The sequence below is a fragment of the Lissotriton helveticus genome, chromosome 10 (genome assembly GCF_964261635.1).
Source record: "Lissotriton helveticus chromosome 10, aLisHel1.1, whole genome shotgun sequence".
In the NCBI taxonomy this organism is placed as follows: domain Eukaryota; kingdom Metazoa; phylum Chordata; class Amphibia; order Caudata; family Salamandridae; genus Lissotriton; species Lissotriton helveticus.
In genome coordinates, this window is record NC_136071.1 from 817,800,850 (window position 1) to 817,820,286 (window position 19,437).

The following is a 19,437-nucleotide window of genomic DNA, read 5'->3' on the forward strand; positions in this document are numbered from 1 at the left end:
TTCATCGGAAAATCACAGTTGTAATTACTTCTGAGGGTCAGAACTGGGCACAAAGATCCAGCACTAGGATCTCTCCTGATAGCAGGCGAGTAATTTCGTTTTCGTTGATCGGTTGATTTTCAAGGAATATTTCAAAGTTTCAAAACTAAAAACTTAGAAGAATTTCCAAGTGAAAACCAGCCAATGTTTCCCTATGGAGAAAATCAAGTTATCGGTCTTTGGGTAAGTACTCAACTGGCAGAGTTAAGGTTCTGGGGTAAGACTCAGGAGTCTCCCAGGATCAGGTAGGTACAGTTGTTACACCCTCAGGGGCACAGGGCAGCCGGGTGCAGAGTGAGCAGGCCCAATGTAAGCCTATAGTGGGCAGGGGGCCTTTGGTTGGTGGCTGCTAGCAGGCAGGCCATGCAGCTGTGGGAGCTGGGCTCCTGGTCACTTACACAGGGCAAGTGGGGAAGAAGAATAGGACAGATGCTGCACTCCCAGTGGCACTCGGGCGGCTGGGTGCAGGGTGCTTTTGGGCAGTTGGGCGCCCAATGTGTTTCAATGGGAAAGCTGCAAGACAAACAAAGGCTGCAAGCTCGGGGACGGAGATTCTTCAGGTGCGACCACCACTTCGAGAGGTAAGTTGGGAAGCTGTGTGTTAGGAATCCACCCGGGAATTACACACAGGGGCGCCGGTGAGTCATTTGGTGTCAGGAAATCTTACCCTCAGCTGGTCGCGGTTGGAAGGGTCACTGGTTGTGAAGCCACAGGTGTCGTCAGGAGCGTCGAGGAGGGTCCTTGGTTGCTGGATTCTTCGTCACTGTAGCCGGGGGTGGGGGAGACGTCCTCGTGGTCTTTGTTCATTCAGGCACAGGCCGGGCTCGGCGGGTGCAGAGTGTGCTGGATTCGCAGTTCCTGGCTGGCACCAGGGGTTGTTGCTGCTTGAGCAGAACCACTGCTCGTGGGAGTCCCAGTCTTTCGATGAGCAAGGCAGTCCGGTCCTCCGGGGTTTTTGAGGTTGCTGACCACAAGAGACGCCGGGATTTAGCAGGAGCAGGTTGGAGGGTCGACAGGCCGGTAGGGCTGGGGTCAAGTCCGTTCGTGTCGACCTCTTGTTAGCAGCTGCACGGCAGGTCTTCTTTCTTCTTGTTGTTCTTGTTTCGGAATCTGGATCTGAGGAAGGAAGGCTCAGGGTGCCCCTAAATACTAAATTTAAGGGCATTACAGGTATGGGAAGGTCAGGGACCAATGGGTCCCTTCCCCTGGGGTGAGTACACCCCTTATCATGCCACTCTCCTGTGGGAGGGGGCAGGAGCCGGTCTCTGATTGGGTAGGGCTCCCCATCCTCAAGATGGCGAGAGTCAGCAGTTGTGCTTCACCTCGCCTCCCTCACCTGAGGGGTGGGGTTGGCAGAGGCTGGCACTCCCCCTTTCCTCACTAATGTTTTCCTACCTGTCATCCCGCCAGAGTGGGGGTCAGAACCGGTGGGGGCCGGTTGCTGAGAACAGCAAGTGGGTTGGAGAAGCTCACAAAGGCGGCATGCCTTTGAAGCTCCCCCTCCCATCCTGGGGGCGGAGGCCTAGCACCTCTTCCCAGGATGTGCATTGTTGCAGGCCCATGAGAGCGGATGGCTCTCTATCCAGGGGTCCAGCAACATGTCTGCGGGGTGGCAGCCTAGACAGCCTCTCAGTCAGGACACGGGTTGTGGGTTAGTTTCAGGGGGAAACTCTAAGTTGCCCTCTGTCATGCATTGTACATTAAATCCCACACTGGCATCAGTGTGGGTTTAATGTGCTGAGAAGTTTGATACCAAACTTCTCAGTGTTCAGTGCAGCCATCATGGTGCTGTGGAGTTCGTGATGACAGCACTGCACTTACAGTGCCCAGGAATGAACCTGGGGACTGTAGGGGCACAGGGTTCATGCACCTGTACCCACACCACTGGCATAGGGCACCCAGCTAGAGGGGTGACTGAGGTATGCCAGGGCAGTGTGTGGTGGGCCTGGCACACAGGGATGTGTACCATGTCAACTCTTTGTTTTGTTCTGCATCAAGACTCTCAGCCTGCGAAGGCAGTGTGTGTGTGTCAGGGTACATGACCCCTAGGGGTGGCACAATAAGTGCTGCAGCCCTTAGGGGCCTTCTGTGGTCTCAGTGCCCTGGGTACCATTTGCCAGGGGCTGACATGTGGCCAGAGATGCCAATTGGGTTTAGGTTTCAATACAGTTTTAGGGAAGGAACACAGGCACTGGGCACCTGATTGACAGGAGCCCAGGGCACACTGAGTCAAGGTACATCAGCAATTCAACAAAAAGTGGGGGCATACCATGTAAGAAAGATGGCACTTTCTCACACTTAAGCAACAATTAAAATCTGAAGAGATTAATGTGCACTATATGGCAAAGACATAAGGAAATCCTTTTTTCATTAAAAAAAAACAGAAGAGAAATAATGAACTGAATTGAGTACAGTATCTGCAAGGATACATTCAGCAAAGCAGGATCTCCAGACCTAAGAGACAAACTTTATGGTAGTTGAGCAGTAGAAAGTTACACACCAGGAGCGCTCCCAGAGTACTTGAGTCTGGTTCTTTCTAACCACTTAATATACTCGCTTATGAGAGTGCGCTTTGGCCCTATCTCACTACAGTGCTATTGGTTTAGCCCAAAAGAAGGATGAAAATAGCAAGGAATGCCGATTGTGTGACCAAGCCGAGAAGTAACAAATCCACGTGATCTATATATGTGAAGGCTTAAAAACCCTGAGGTGACAATAGCTCTGTCCAATGTTTCGGACCTTAAATGTGAGGGACTTGCAGGGCAGCTGTATTAACCAGCTTAAAAGCTGAATCTGGACAGTTAACAGGCCAGTTATTAAAGTTCATGAAAAAAGCAATCACATGCCAAAATTTCCATTAATGATTTCAAAGGTAGCAGGAGCAAATCTGCACTTATAATGGAAGGCGAAGCAATTTCTATTGGTACAGAGCTCTGATTGGCCCAGTTGGGTTAGCTATGACGGACCAGCATGGATTAAAGACAATAACAAAGAGGCAAGATGAAAATGAACTCGACTGGTTCAATGGTAAAGATACTGATGCGGTTCGTTAGAACAATGGAGCACAACGCATTTTTTTTTTGCATGGATTAATTTGTCCCCTGTTGATTCATGAGGGTGTACATGATTTCCAATATAGGCGAAGGGCTGACAGTGGACATGGTTGTGTGTATAGGAAAGGATGGGCCTATTTTTTTTTTGATTTGTAGCTTTATCATATCGTGAGTTGGGCATGTGAATGCACTTATTGTCATGTTTTGATTTTTTTTTAAGCAACACTTTTAACCCTCTTAAATTTGCATCTGTGCCAAGATGTAATGATTTTAATTAATTGACCATCAATAAAATTCTTATTCTGAGTACAGAAATAGACGAGTGGAATGTTCAGACATGCTTACTTATTCCTTTCTGTTCTGCGAATTATTACTATCCCCTTTTAGAAATGTAGACGGTCTGTCCTGTTAGCAATATTAGTTTCACTGTGGAGGTGCCACAGTGCTATTCATGTCAGTAAGAAAGAAAATGTGCACTTAAAATATCGTAGCTACACAATTTTATTTATCATTTGTAAAAGCTTAGAATGTAAATGTGATCCCTGACATGGATTTTATCTCAATCTGTGAACATCACAAATTTCTAATAAAGACCATCAGCGCTAACTTATGACAGAATATGCCAGCATTGGCAGAAACACTGGAAACAAGTTTTGAATTCTTCAATTTTTTTGTGTGCAAAAGGTCGAATATACACATTTATTTAAAGAAATATGACATTATAATAGATTGCCACTGTGTAGTTAGAGTTAGGCCAGAGATTCCGTAGCAAGAGCAGTTTTTGTTTATTAGCTCCATTTCACAAATCTCAACAAAACGTACCAAAAAGAAGTGTGCATCCACATTGGTTCATTCATGGAAAGTTTTGCGCCGATTCGTCACATGGGTTCCGAGGAAAAGGGGCAAGGGGGCCTCAAAAGTGAGATTTCTATTTTAATTGCCTTAGGAAACTTAGCTTGCCCCAGAGTCCTGAGAATAAAAATGTAAAGGACTTAGAACAGGGGCCCTGTGGGGGGTATAGAGAGTGTCAATGGGACCATCCCTTAAGCCAATTAAAAATAAATATTACTGCTCTACCCAAAAATCATTAAAAAAAGATTATCAAGGGCTTGTGGCCAACCACCACTGTGTGGGATGGCTGTCTGCAGTGGGGTACGGGAGGGGGGGGGGGGGCATGCAGGGCCACACCAGAGCAGCACAATGCTGAAGGTCATGCGCAGTGGGGGTAGCCCCTCCCAGGGGATTGGGCGCAAGCTCATGCAGGCCTTGAGGCCATCCTCCACTGCGTGCAGTCTGTAGACGTGAGGGTTGGCTTCTTCGGGTGTGCGGACAGTGGTTGGCCACCCTGCGCCAGGTTGCGCGCAGGGCATAGCTGTTCCTTGGGGCGGGGCTGGGAGGTTAGGGGGGATTGAGCATATGCTCAACTTTGTATAGGATAAAAAATGCCAGGCTGGGTCGCCCCCACGCTCCTCCTGCTCCTGTGTGCTGGTTTCCTGCTGTTTGCCGCCACTCGCCTTTTCCCGCCGCTGCCCCCCTGCGGCCCCGCCCCCGCCAGCCGATTGGCCCCCCCGCTCCCGCCACCCAGCGGACCCTCCCTCCCGGCTCCAATCTTATGCCGCCTCCACGCACGCCCAGTGTTGACGCGCAGCGGGCGCGCCGATTGTGTCGCCGAAGGCGCGCCAAAGGCAAGCCCGTCTGCGCCTGGACTGCGCCCAGCGCCAGGACTCCTGGACCCAGACGGACCTACGACGCCGCCACCCTCATCGCACTCAAACCAGACCGACCAAGAGCCTGCCACCGAGCGACCCCGAGACGCACCCACGGACCCTTCACCTGTCAAGCCTGCAAGTTCACCTGCCTCCGGACCTGCACCGCACCCACCAAGCCGGTCACCAACAACAGCCACCTCAAGTGCATCCTGCTCAACACCCGCTCCATCCACAGACACGCCATCGAACTTTGGAACCTGCTTGACACAACCTCACCGGACGTCGCCTTCCTCACGGAAACCTGGATGAACGCCTCCTCAGCGCCCGACATCGCCATCCCAGACGGATACAAGATCATCCGGAGAGACCGCGTCAACCAGACTGGAGGAGGCATCGCCATCGTACACAAGAACACCATCCGCATCACAACCGACTCCGACGACACCTTCACCGCCGCCGAGTATCTCCACTTCCAGATCCACACCGACCCAAAAACGACCCTCAGAGGCACCCTCGTCTACAGGCCCCCTGGACCACGTACACAATTCAGCGACGACATCACGGACTTCATCAGCCCGCATGCCCTCCGCTCCGCTGACTACATCCTCCTAGGTGACCTCAACTTCCACCTGGAGAACAACAAGGACCGCAACACCGCCGCCCTGCTGACAACCTCGCCAACCTCGGACTCAAGCAACTGGTGAACACCCCCACCCACTACGCCGGCCACACGCTTGATCCAGTCTTCTCATCCAGCAAGCACATCACCTTCAGCCACTCCACCGGACTCGACTGGACCGACCACAGCTGCGTCCACTTCAGCTTCAGAAAAACCACGACCCACCGCCACCCGCAACAGGTTCCTCACAGGAGCTGGAGCAAGATCACCGCCGACCAGCTCACCACCTGCCTCAGCCAGAACCCACCCGCCAGCGCAACGGACCCCAACGAAGCAGCCCGTAACTTCACGCAGTGGCTGACCGCCTGCGCCGACGACCTCGCACCACTGAAGAACCCTCCTAGCAGACCCAGAAGCAAGAAGGCCTCCTGGTTCACCGAAGAACTCAAGGACTCCAAGAAGAACTGCCGCACCCTCGAGAAAGCCTGGCTCCTCGACCAGACCACAGACAACATGACCGCCCTCAAAGACGCTACCCGCAAGCACCACCAGCTCATCCGCACCACCAAGAAGAAGTCACTGAAAGAACGACTGGACAACAACGCCCACGACAGCAAGCAGCTCTTCAGCATCGTCAAGGAGTTCTCCAACCCCAGCACCGGCAACAACGACATCACTCCTTCACAAGATCTCTGCGACTCTCTCGCTACGTTCTTCCACCGCAAGATCGCCGACATCCACAACAGCTTTGACGCACCACCCACGCACCCAACCGCCGAACCAACGCCCCCCACCGCCACCCTCCGCACCTGGACCACGGTGACCACCGAAGACACAGCCCGCACGATGAACACCATCCACTCCGGATCTCCGACCGACCCCTGCCCCCACCACATCTTCAACAAGGCCGACTCCATCATCGTACCCCAACTCCGGGACATCATCAACACCTCCTTTAACACCGCCACCTTCCCGGAGAGCTGGAAGCATGCCAAGCTCAACGCCCTACTGAAGAAACCAACAGCGGACCCCACGAACTTCCGCCCCATCTCGCTCCTCCCTTTTCCTGCCAAAGTCATCGAGAAGACCGTCAACAGACAGCTAGCAGCCTTCCTCGAGACGAACGGATCCCTCGACCCCTCACAGTCCGGTTTCCGAGCCAACCACAGCACCGAGACCGCACTCATCGCTGCCACCGACGACATCAGAACCCTGCTCGACAACGGGGAAACAGCGGCCCTCATCCTCCTGGACCTCTCTGCAGCATTCGACACCGTCTGCCACCGCACTCTAGTCCAACGCCTCAGCAACATCGGGATGCAAGAGAAGGCTCTGGAGTGGATCAGCTCGTTCCTCGCCGGAAGAACGCAGAGAGTCCGCCTCCCCCGTTCCGATCCGAGGCCACCGAAGTCATCTGCGGCGTACCACAAGGATCATCACTCAGCCCCACCCTCTTCAACGTCTACATGAGACCTCTTGCAACCATCGCACGCCAGCACAACCTCAACATCATCTCCTACGCCGACGACACCCAACTGATCCTCTCCCTCACCAGAGACCCCACCACCGCCAGAACGAGCCTGCACGAAGGGATGAAAAGCATCGCCGAATGGATGAAGAACAGCCACCTGAAACTGAACTCAGACAAGACGGAAGTCCTCATCCTGGGACCATCGCCCTCCGCCTGGGACGACTCCTGGTGGCCCCCCGCCCTGGGCACCGCTCCCAAGCCAACCGACCACGCACGCAACCTGGGCTTCATCCTGGACTCTTCCCTCTCGATGACCAGACAAGTCAACGCAGTCTCCTCATCGTGCTTCAACACCCTGCGTATGCTCCGGATGATCTTCCGATGGATCCCGACCGAAACCAGGAAGACGGTCACCCAGGCCCTCGTCACCAGCCGACTGGACTACGAGAACACCCTCTACGCGAGAACCACAGCCAAACTACAGAAAAGACTCCAGCGCATACAGAACGCCTCCGCCCGACTCATCCTGGACATCCCCCGACGCAGCCACATCTCCGGCCACCTGAGGGACCTGCACTGGCTCCCCGTCAGCAAAAGGATCACATTCAGGCTCCTTACCCACGCACACAAATCTCTCCACGACCTGGGCCCCAAGTACCTCAACGACCGCCTGACCTTCTACACGCCCACCAGTCAGCTACGTTCTACAAGCCTCGCCCTCGCCGCCGTTCCACGCATCCGAAGAGCCACCGCCGGAGGAAGATCCTTCTCCTACCTGGCAGCCAAGTCATGGAACTCCCTCCTCATCCACCTCCGGCTGACACAGGACCATCTCGCCTTCAGGAAACAACTCAAGACCTGGCTGTTTGAGCAATAGCGGACCCCTCCCCTAAGCGCCTTGAGACCCTTCCGGGTGAGTAGCGCGCTATACAAATGGTATGATTGATTGATTGATTGAAAAAAGTTTCAAGTGATGTGATAGTTGGGTATGGTAATAAGATTTTGTCTTACATTAAAAACCAACAAATTCACTGGAAAAACAGAAGTTAAAGTGACATCATAATAAGACGTTGAAATGAGAAGAACTAATGTTTAAAACCCCCAAAAATTCACCAGTTAAATTTTAATGAACTATAATTTGTGCCCCCGCCATGCACTGCTTACGACCTCACATACTGCATCACTCATGACATGTCAAATGAAATCACTGATAACATCATATAGTCATTATGATAGAGTCCTACTGGGTTTGTGGAGTTAAATTAATTCTGCACGCTACACATGTGCCTTACTGTACCACCAACAATGTGATAATGAACATAGCCTTTGACCACATGCCGGCGGTTGGTGTATCTGTCAAGTCACCCACATATGGTGGTCATTACCCCAATTTTACTGGCATTCATCCATCTAACAAAACCTAACAAATAAATTGACTTCTTAAACTTTAATGGGGTCACCCCCTTCTTAACCCCTTGAGTGCTTATGACGGAACCACGCCGTCATGAGTCACGGGTGACGTGTGCTCATGACGGCGTGGTTCCGTCATGCCGGTCACGTGGCACTAATTCCCTGCCTGTGCAGGCGAATTAATGAACGGGCGGGGTCATGCCGGAACCACGCCATCATGAGCACACGCCGCCCATGACTCATGACGGCATGGAGCCCTCATGAGCACCAAAACGCCGCACTCATCCCTAGCCCCCCGCGCCGCTGCAGAATTTGCGCCGCAGCGAAGGGGTTAAAGCTCAAACACTCTCGAAACAAAGGAGTTCATACTCTGCTCACCTTCATGGAAGCACCATCTTAAACACTTAACACTGATAGGATACCTTCTCCCAGGCCATAAGGACAATCCTCAGTAGTCTAAATTACACTACATGCATTCGTGAAATAAACACAATGTATGTACCTCAAAATGTACTGGTTTGTAAACAGTCAACTATGTAACTTGTCCCCCATTAAAAAACAATGGACACACTCATTCACTGACAAAACCACTCACACATCCATACAGCCACTCACATGCTCACTGTCACTCACACATCCACTCAGATCCAGATAACCACTTGCACCCACTCACAGACTCACACAGGCACTTTCACAGCCGCGTACACAACCATACAGCCAGTAACACACCCACTGTTGGGCAGGGAGCAGCATCATGGTAAACCAGAATTTGCATTTCATTGCCTGCGGACTGCAGGGGAGTAGCTCCTCTACTACAAGGGAGATTGCTTGGTGATTTGCGCAGGGCTGGCAGCTTTCCAGGGTTCTTTGAAGTTGGTCAGCTGCAGGACGAGTCGCTGGGTTGGGATTGTCGAAACGTAGCACAGCAGGAAAAGTATGTCGCCAAAAGTCCACCGCAGTCCTCAGTTCTCACTTTTTCTTGCGATGTTATTCTCTTCTTGATCCTGGTATCAGGGGTGCCACCTGAATACTCAATTTAGGGACGTTACAGGCTACCTGTCTTTAGGATGTCTACACTATCTATATGACAATTACATGTGGGAAGTGAGCATAACCCTGACCTGGAAAGCCTAATTCCACCAAACCCAAGATGGCAGAATTCTAAAAGTCGTATTTCCTTCAGACTGCCCACCTTAGGAATGGTGCTAGCCTGAGAGGGGAACATGTCTCAAGGCTAGCTAATCTTTCAGCCCGTCCTGGTGCCTAATCGGCCAGAGAGTGGCATTTCCCCTGTCTGGGGAAGCCTTGGGTCGCATTTCCTTTGAAGCCTCCTGCCTTGATATGCTGATTACTTGGACATCTTGCTTGGAGAAAGTGATAACACCTCCAACCACATGTCAGGAATGATGCAGTGATTGTCACTGTCCAAAGGCCTAAAATCAGTAAATGGTACAAAGTCAGGAAATATCCACGTTGGAGGAAGCAATTACCTTTTACCCGGCTTCTCCTGAAGGTGTTTGACTGACAAAGGATCAAGGAATTCCAACATGGCCTCCGACTCAAACACTAATGCTGTTAGCGTTCTATGCCTCAGCTATTTCAGGTTCTTCCTGGTTTGATTGCTCCGGCGTGAGCCTCGCTCTGCGCCCTTTAACCTTTAGCTTTTCTGAGTGAGGCAGTGTCTTGTCAATGTGCCTGTCTTTTGACAGGAATTTTCTAAAAAGAAATTAACTCCTCCTTTTAGGTTACACCTATCATGTGTAGGCAGGTGTGCACACCAAGGGGTTAATTCTCCTCTTTGAGAATTTGTTTGTAAATTCAAGTCTTCGAAAATCCAGGAAGAAGATTGTTCCCTTCAGAAAGAAGATCAACCTTCGCTTCTTTCGAGAAATCAGTCAGTAAATCAAAACATTTTTCATCGTTGCTGTCTAAGGTTTCCTCACTTATTTTTCCCCTTTTGGTACAGCGTTTGATGAAGAAAAGAAAGGATGGACATTAAGACTTTGTTTATACAAAAAGAGATTAATAGAAATAAACTATTCTAGGAATTCTCTTCTACACACCCATAAGAGTTTCTTTTCTGAACTACTGAATCATTCTGTTTTACCAGCATCACATAAGAGAGAGGCTATTGCCTCATAGGTTCTAGGTATTTAGAGAAAAATATAACATACAAAGTAATATGTTTATTTGTAATATGAGAAACAGTATTGTGTTTATGTATATTGCGTTTTGTAGATACCAGTCTTCAGCACACCGTCCAATAAAGAAAGAAGAAATTCTAGAAGATATAGAGGGCGTAGTTGAAGGCAGTGCAAGGAACCCAGGCAGTCTCTCTCTTTCTCCTCCCATCTCCCACTGTCCCTGTTGCACAAGTTACTTACCTTCGGTAACGATATATCTATAAGAAACAGTAGTTAGTATTAGATTCCTTACCTTAGAATATCCCCAGGCGTCAGACTGAATCCGGAAACTTTGCGTAGCAGTACCCTTGCGCGTCAGTAGGCGTCGTCTGCGACTCCGTGTCCGTCGTCGGCGACGCGATGACGTCGCCGGAGTACTTAGACGCCGCCCTCGCGCGCTGACGTCAGTTCTTATACACAGCTTTTCCACGCCAGAAACGCAGAGCCATGATAAAAACCAACACTGGTGCCATGAAACTAGGGCCCTGAAAGGGGATGACCTTAACCCTAGATATCGGTTCGCAGAACGGGGAGGATGGGTGGGGCGGTAAGGAATCTAATAATAACTACTGTTCCTTACAGATATATCGTTACCGAAGGTAAGTAACTCTTGCATCTGAAAGAAACAGGTTAGTATTAGATTCCTTACCTCAGAATAGATACCCCAGCAATACCAACCCCGGTGGTGGGTCTGCGACCCAATGATCACACCAGAAAGTCCTGGAGGACGGAGCGGCCAAAGAAGCCATCCCTCCGTAATTGGCTGTCCAGGCAGTAGTGTCTCGCGAACGTGTGCAGCGAGGCCCACGTAGCTGCCTGACAGATGTCCTGCAAGGGGACTCCCCAATCCAGGGCAGTAGTAGCCGCCGTGGCCCAAGTGGAATGGGCTCTCAGCCTAACAGGAGGCTCCTTCTTAGCCAAAGAGTAGCATGCCACGCTGCACAACACAACCCGCCGAGAGACGGTCCATTTGTGCACCGCCCACCCCTTCTTAGCACCCACGTAACCAACAAAGAGTTGGTCATCCACCCGGAACTGGGGTGTGCGATCCAGATAGTATGACAGCGCACGTTTTGGGTCCAGACGGTGGAGCCGCTCTTCCTCTTTAGAGGGATGCGGAGGCGGAAAGAAGGTGGGCAAGGTGATGGACTGCTCGATGTGGAAGGTTGTGACTACCTTGGGCAGGAAAGAAGGTCTTGTCCGCAACACAACCTTGTCCGGATGGACATAAAGGGAAGGAGGTTTAGAGGAAAGAGCCTGGAGCTCACTCACTCTCCTGGCAGAGGTGATGGCAACCAGGAATGCAGTCTTAAGGGTAAGAAGACTAAGATGACAGTTATGAAGCGGCTCAAAGGGAGCGCACAGCAGGTAAGTCAGAACCAGATTCAAGTCCCACTGGGGCATCACGAAAGGAACAGGGGGAAACATACGGGTGATGCCCTTCAAGAATCTGTTGACAATCGGGGACTTGAATAAAGAAGGCTGATCAGGTAACCTCAACAAGGCGGAAAGGGCAGAAAGGTAGCCCTTGATAGTGCCAAGAGCAGAGCCCTGCTGGGCAAGAGAAAGAAAGAAGATGAGAACCTCAGAAAGGGGGGGGCAGAGAGTGGGTCCACAGCCTTTGCTGTGAATCATGCCACAAATCTGTTGCACCTTCAGGCGTATACCAACTTTGTGGAGGGACGCCTGGCTGCCAGAATCACATTACAAACTTCGGGAGGCAAGTCAAATGGCCTCAACTGTCGCTGCTCAATCTCCAAGCATGGAGGTGGAGACTGGACATGTTCGGGTGGAGGACCGTCCCCTGCTGCTGAGACAGAAGGTCCTCCCGAAGAGGCAGACTAATCGGGGGATCGACAGACATGCACTCCGCATGTCTGTCGACAGCTCTGGATACCAATATCTTCGTGCCCAGTCCGGAGCCACAAGGATAACTTGGGCCCGGTCGCGCCTGATCTTCGGCACTCTGGGCAGAAGTGGTATAGGCGGAAAGGCGTACAACAGACAGCCGTTCCACTCGCGACGAAAAGCGTCTCCGAGCAAGTGCCGCCTTGGAAATTCCAACGCGCAGAACTGATGACATTGAGCGTACTCTTCAGTGGCAAATAGATCTAACCAAGGCTCTCCCCATTGCTGAAAAAAGCCTTGCGCCACGTCCGAGTTCAGACGCCATTCGTGATCCATCATGCACCGACGGCTGAGTTTGTCCGCCCTGGCGTTCAGGGAACCTGCCAGGTGTTGAACCACCAGGGTCACGCCCTGATGTTCCAGCCACTGCCAGAGGCGCAGAGCCTCCTGGCATAGGGTCCACGACCCCACCCTGCCCTGTTTGTTACAGTACCACATGGCGGTGGTGTTGTCAGTGTCCGTGCCTTCAGTGCAAGCCGGATCGCGCGCAGCTCCAGAAGGTTGATGTGGAGCCGGGACTCCACCGGAGACCAGAGGCCTCTGATCTCCGCCTCTCCCATGTGCCCCCCCCAGTCCTGGAGGGACGCGTCCGTCACAACCACGTGCTCCGGCTGGTGTAGGGAGAGGGATCTGCCGCTGACCCAATCGCGGTCCGTGAGCCACCACTGCAACTGTCTTTTAGCGTCCTCTGAGATCAAGACATGGTCGGAGAAGTTGCCCTGATGCTGAGCCCACTGACACTTCAGGTCCCACTGCAGAGCCCGCATCCGCCACCGGACGTGATGCACCAGAAGGATGCAGGAGGCCATCAGCCCCAGAAGCCGCAGCGTCAACCTGACCGAGACTCGGGATAACGGCGGAAAGATCGGAATCAGAGCCTGAATATCCCGAACCCGCTGTTCGGGAGGATAAACCAGAAACTGCGCCGAGTCTAGAACCGCTCCGATGAAGAGGAGCTTCGGAGAGGGGCACAGGTGTGACTTCGGCACATTGATGGAGAACCCCAGCTGGTGCAGGAGGTCGGCCGTAGTCTGGAGGTGGCTGACGACTGTCTGGGGCGAGCCCACCTTCAACAACCAGTCGTCGAGGTAGGGGAAGACTGAAACCCCTAACCTGCGCAGATGAGCTGCGACCATCGCCATCACTATCGTGAACACCCGTGGGGCGCTGGTAAGGCCGAAGGGGAGCACGGTAAACTGAAAGTGCTTGTGGCCTACCGTGAACCGCAGGTAACGCCGGTGGGCCGGCAGGACGGGGATGTGAAAATAAGCTTCCTGAAAGTCCAACGCTACCATCCAGTCTTCAGGGTCTAGGGCAGCTAAGACCTGAGCCAGTGTCAGCATCTTGAACTTCTCCTTCCGGAGGAAGCCGTTGACATTCCGCAGATCTAAGATAGGGCGTAGGCCCCCTTTGCCCTTCTTGGGTACCAGAAAGTAGTAAGAGTAACAACCACACCCTACTTCTGGCCCAGGAACGCGCTTGATGGCCCCCTTGGGCAAGAGGGCCGTAACTTCCTCCTGTAGAAGCTTCAAGTGATCCCCCGACACGCGGTGGTACTGCAGTGGCATGGCTGGAGGAGACGCCTCGAAGGGGAGGGAGTAGCCCCTTCGGACGATTTGCAGCACCCACCTGTCCGATGTGGCAGTGCGCCAGTGGAGGTGGTGATGGCGAACCCTGCCCCCCACTGGCGTCACATGGGCCTGAAAACTCGGGAGGGTTTTGAGGCGGGTGCTGCAGGGGTAGGTGTGAACTGGCCTCGCCGTTGTCCCCGACCGTCGCCACAGCAGTTTCCACTTCCGCCACCGCTCTGGATGGTAGTCTGCGGCCCGTGGCTGGCAGGACGTGTGGGGGCGCCGCTTCCTTGGCCATGAAAGGGGCGAAAAGCAGCCGCTAGCTGGCGCGGGGCCGAGAGGCCCAAGGACTTGGCCGTAGCCCTCGAGTCCTTAGAGCGCTCAAGCGCATGGTCTGCCTTGTCGCCAAAGAGGCGACGGCCATCAAACGGCATATCCATGAGGGTGTTCTGGACATCAGCCGAAAAGTTGGCGGACCTCAACCAGGCGTGGCGACGAATCGCCACCGTCGTTGCCATCGCTCTGCCCAGTGAGTCTGTGGTATCCAGCCCACACCGGATGAAATACGTGCCGCATCTCGACCCTCCGCAAGGGCTTGGGTGAGTTTAGTCCGGACCTCCTCCGGACATTGTGGCAGCACGTCCGGGACCGTGTCCCACAGAGAGTGGGTGTAACGGCCCAAGAGGCATGCGGTGTTGACTGACCGCAACCCTAAACTCAGGGAGGAGAATAACTTTTTCCCGTATTGATCATACCTCTTGGATTCCTGATCGGGGGGAGCCGTCGGGAATGCGGTCTGGGAGTTAGATGCCTGGATGACCAGGCTCTTGGGGGTGGGGTGGGTAGACAGAGAGCAAGGGTCCCCCAGAGACGGGGGGTGGCGCCTGGCCACGTTCCTATCCACAGGCGGACCTGAAGCGGGCTTGGACCAAGTGCCCAGAAGAACGTCTGACAAGGCCTCATTAAAAGGCAGCAGAGGCTCGGCCGAGCTTGTCTGCGGTTTAAGGACCTCAGTTAGGAGGTTAGTCCTCAAGGCTGCGACGGGGAGCTCAAGTCCCAAGACCTTGGCAGCCCGCGTCAGCACCACACTATAGGCAGCCCCCTCCTCCGTAGCCACGGTAGGAGGGGAGACAAAACCAGTGTCGGACGAAGTGTCCGGACCACTGGCCTCCCCAAGCTCCCCTGTCCATTCCTGAGAAGACTGACACTCACGTGCCAGAGGGTCCTCAGACCCCTCCCAATCCTCCTCGTCACCCATCACCTGGTACTCAGGTTCAAAGGATGGGGCCGGGTCGTAGAAGTAAAAGTCTCCCATCGGCGTCGAGAGCGATGCCGCTCTGACGCCAGACCCGAATCAAGGGTAGGACCGGGGACGGCGTTGTCCTGGGACGGCGCCGGGGGCGACACCCTGTGGGCCGGTGCCGGCGAGGTTGTGAGGTCGACCGGCGACGACCCGGTTCCGGAGTCGGATCCGGCGGGGCCCTGCGGCGTCGGGACCGAAGTCGCCAACGGCACCGGGGCCGAAGCACCCGGCCCGCGTGGGGACCCAGTCGGGGCTGCTTGGCCCGAAGGCGACGCGGAACCCGACGGAGCGAGCGAGCGACCTCCTGGCCAAGAGGAAGGACTTGATCTCTGCCGGCGTCGCGTGCTGCCCAGGGACCGGCGGGTATGGAGCAGGCCGCAACGCCAGCGGCTTCGGCGGAGCCGCGGTGTCGCCCGAATCCCCGGCCGCATCGCGCGAGCGTCGGGGTGAGTCAGAAGAGCGATGGCGCCTCTTCGACTTCTTCTGCCTCTTACCTTAGGACTTCGAGCCCGAAGACAACTCCCGGAAATGTGGTGACTCCGACCCCGCGACCTGTCCCTTGACCTTCTTCCGGACCGGGACCTCGAGCGGCGCGGGGCTGACTGCCGGAGCTCAAGTCGCTTGCAGGACCGCTCCCGTCTAGCTTTGGACGTCAGGGCTCGGCAGTCGGAGCAGGGCTTGTCGTCGTGGTCTGGACCCAGACAGTGAAGACATCGGCGATGGGGGTCGGTAACCGACATTAGTCGGTTGCAATCGACGCAGGGTTTGAACCCGGGCATCCCTACTGGCACCGTCGGAGTCGAGAAACTTTGAAAGATGATCAAAAAGGATCGAAAAAGTTAGTCAAAAATTGACTAGGGTACAACTTTTTCGGGATCGGCGCTTGCTGGGGCGGAAAAAAGAAGAACTGACCTCAGCGCGCGAGGGCGGAGTCTAAGTACTCTGGCGACGGATGCGGAGCCGCAGACAACGCCTACCGACGCGCAAGGGTACTGCTACGCAAAAGTTTGCGGATCCAGTCTGACGCCTGGGGATATTCTAAGGTAAGGAATCTAATACTAACCGGTTTCTTTCAGATGTGTGCTATCAGGTGTGAATTCTTCCCGTCGGTAGACATCGGAGGGCATTAGAGAAATACTTTTCTGCTCCTGTGGAACCAGTTGGCATAAGGTCAGTCTTCTGACACCAGAACAGGCATTGGTCCTGCCCTCAGAAAGCGTGGGCTCTCACCTGCAGAGGGTCCGAAATCATTCTGTGGTTGCAAGGTGGTCTATACCAGTCAGCCAGCACACTAGTAGTCGGTAGGTTTTCAGGGGGCACCTCTAAGGTGACCTCTGGCTGCATGTAATAATAAATCCGTCACTGGAATCAGAGTGACTTTTTGTCAACCATCCTCCAAAGTCAAGTGCACACCGACTACCAAACTCATCGTGGGAAGAATGATAGAGAACCATGACGCAGCTTCTTCCTTGCTGAACTCGATGAATGGGGAGATGGTGACTTGGATCAAGGCCAAGACTTCAGAGGACCTCTCATCCTTTGTCTCCCTTCAAGGCTTTCAGATATTACCTACTGGCGGACGCCAGTAGGTAGTTCTAGTTAGAACCTAGTTCCCATAGGAAAAACATTTTTTGATTTGCAAATAACTTTGACGTAGTTTGACAAATCATCGCGAAATTCTCCGCCCAAAAAGTCTATCCAGGTCAGCTCCTATCCTGAAAGTTTGGGGGTGATTTGTCAAGCAGGGGCTGAGAAAAAAGGGGGGTCCCAAAACGCGTTTTTCCCATGTTAATTCCATAGGAAATTGTGAGACAGGTTACAGCCCGAATTGCTGAACGGAATTACCCCAAATGTGGCAAAAAGGTAGTGCTTGGTTCAGAAAGCAACCTTTTTTTTAAAATGGTAGTGAGAAATGCAAAAAATAAGAAATGCGAAATGAGAAATGCAGAAAATAAGAGTCACAAAATCAATTTCCCATAGGAAACTTTAGGCAAGGCTTGTCATGGAGATGGACTTTGCCTTTACACTGTGTTAGGTTAGCATGAGCTTATTAGAAGTTTAAACGCCATTTTTCCTCTCTGCTGCTTTTTACCCACGGCACACAATAATATAAATGTTTAGAGTCTAGCAGAATATTTTGCTTCACACGAGAATAATATGTTTTCCTATAGTATCAGCCTTGCTTGGTAAGCTATGTCTGAACAGTGAGTGCTGAGGCCTTCAAGGTTATTTCAACACAGTGGTTGTTGTTCGGTCTGATCCGCGCACGTTCTAGACATAACATATGCAGCTGTGGCCACCTCTGATTTTGGCACGTTTAATATTGCACTGCGCAGAGCATGCACACACAGTTGGAGAACATTTGCGTGCAGAGAGCTGGTGTAGAAAATTATGTGATACCTTTCTACTAGGACCAGAGGTATGGGGCCGCCCTTGTAATCCCAAAGAGACCTTCTGTAGATATAATATAATATATTAGCAAGGGAGGGCAAGACTGAGGTGCAATTTAGCCTTCTTCCCTTTAGCATTTTAACATGCTTTCTCCCTTTGTATTTTATGGAATAGTAACTATGCTGATAACCTTGTTGCTTATAATATGTCTGCTTGTATTAGCTAAGATACTGCGCCTGAGAACGCGGCATTAGAAATAAATATTTCAAACTTGCAATGTGTCTTCATTTACTCCTCGTTTTGGACTGGTATGATAGTATAACAAAAGAGTGTTTGTGTGTTCCACGTTACCTGAGGTATTCTACGTTCATGTTCTGGGTTGTCTAATCATTGGGGGTATGGAAGAACCAATGAGACACTGATTGCTAGTCTGGTAGGGGATTTTGGATACAAAGGTGAGTTATGGTACACCCTAATTTACTGAGGTTCCAAGTCTCTATGCACAGTTCTGTGTAGGAGCAGAATCACTGCGACATGGCGCCCAAGCAATGGTTGTCTTATTACTTGACACTTGAGTAGTACTTCTATCAGTCCTTAACTCCTTCACTATTGTTTCTGGATAATAGTAGTGTCGGATAAACCTACCTATAGTTACATAGGTCTTTTCAAGCTTGAATCTTTCAAAACGGTTTCCTTTTGAATTACTACGCAGTTGTGCTACATTGTTTTACATTGTGTATTTTCTTCTGTGTCGTAATGGCGGACGTTGATATACCGCAGCATAGTCGCATTGCGGTCCGCAATCATTTGCAAGCTTATAACATTGGCTTGGAAGGCATGGCGGTTATTTTGGGTGCGAGTGTTGAGGTTGCTTACCCGTTTGAAATGTTCTACTCTTGGGTGAAGTTTCCCGCTGTAGATGCGGGAACTCGGACGTTTCATAATTATACTCACACAGCCATGCCCGTGGAATATGTTCCATATAGAACACAGGAGATTCCAATTTCTGCCTGGCAGCACCGTGTTTGGTTTAATGGCACCCTTCCCCATGTATTAACGGCGATTACATTAGGTCCTTTGTCCATTCCAGGTGCTGCGTGGCCTGTTTTGGGCTGGATTTGCCCCGCATCCTCGTGCGGGGGCAGTCCCCGTTGCCGAATTGAGGCCCCTATATAATTCCGCAATTGCAGTCATTAGGGCCTTAGTTCAATATATTACCCGCAATTTCCAGGGCTTGGCCCCTGGGGTTGGGGCCCTTCCAGCTGGACCGAGCGGAATGAAGCTTAGTCCAGTGATGGTCAACGTAATGATGAGCAAGCGTCACCAGGATAAGGACGATATGCCTTTTTGGCTTCCCGAAAAGTTTGACCAGCTGGAAACTGTTTTTCCTAATTAGAGTCCTGTAGAAAAACACAGGATTCTTACAATTAGTTTGCCCAAGGACTTGGTACCAGAAGCCGGTGACTGTGAGTCATGGGGTAGAATGTTTGCGGCAGTGTATACGAGGTGCTTCAGTACTACGTCAATGGCTATCCTTCCAACAGTCCTTAAGCGCGTTCAGGATGAACACGGACCAGAGGCTGCAGTTGAATTGGGAATGAGACTCGTTGGCACATTTAAAGTAGTAGCCAAGCTTGTCCTTTCTAATGTAAAGGGTGATGCGGTGAACTTTCAGGTGGCTAATGCCTTACGCGATGTCCCCGATGCTGACAAACCCCGCCAGTTACCGAGAATTATTACGGCTGCGTATAAAACGATTGGCCTCAACAATTCAGGTCTC

General features: G+C 52.2%; 1 protein-coding gene across 1 annotated transcript in view; it reads right to left on the reverse strand.

Moving 5' to 3' along the window:
* The window catches only part of YME1L1 (YME1 like 1 ATPase), a 478,651-nt gene that overhangs the window by 165,330 nt on the left and 293,884 nt on the right, over nt 1–19,437 (reverse strand). The gene's annotated exons all lie outside the window — the stretch shown is intronic.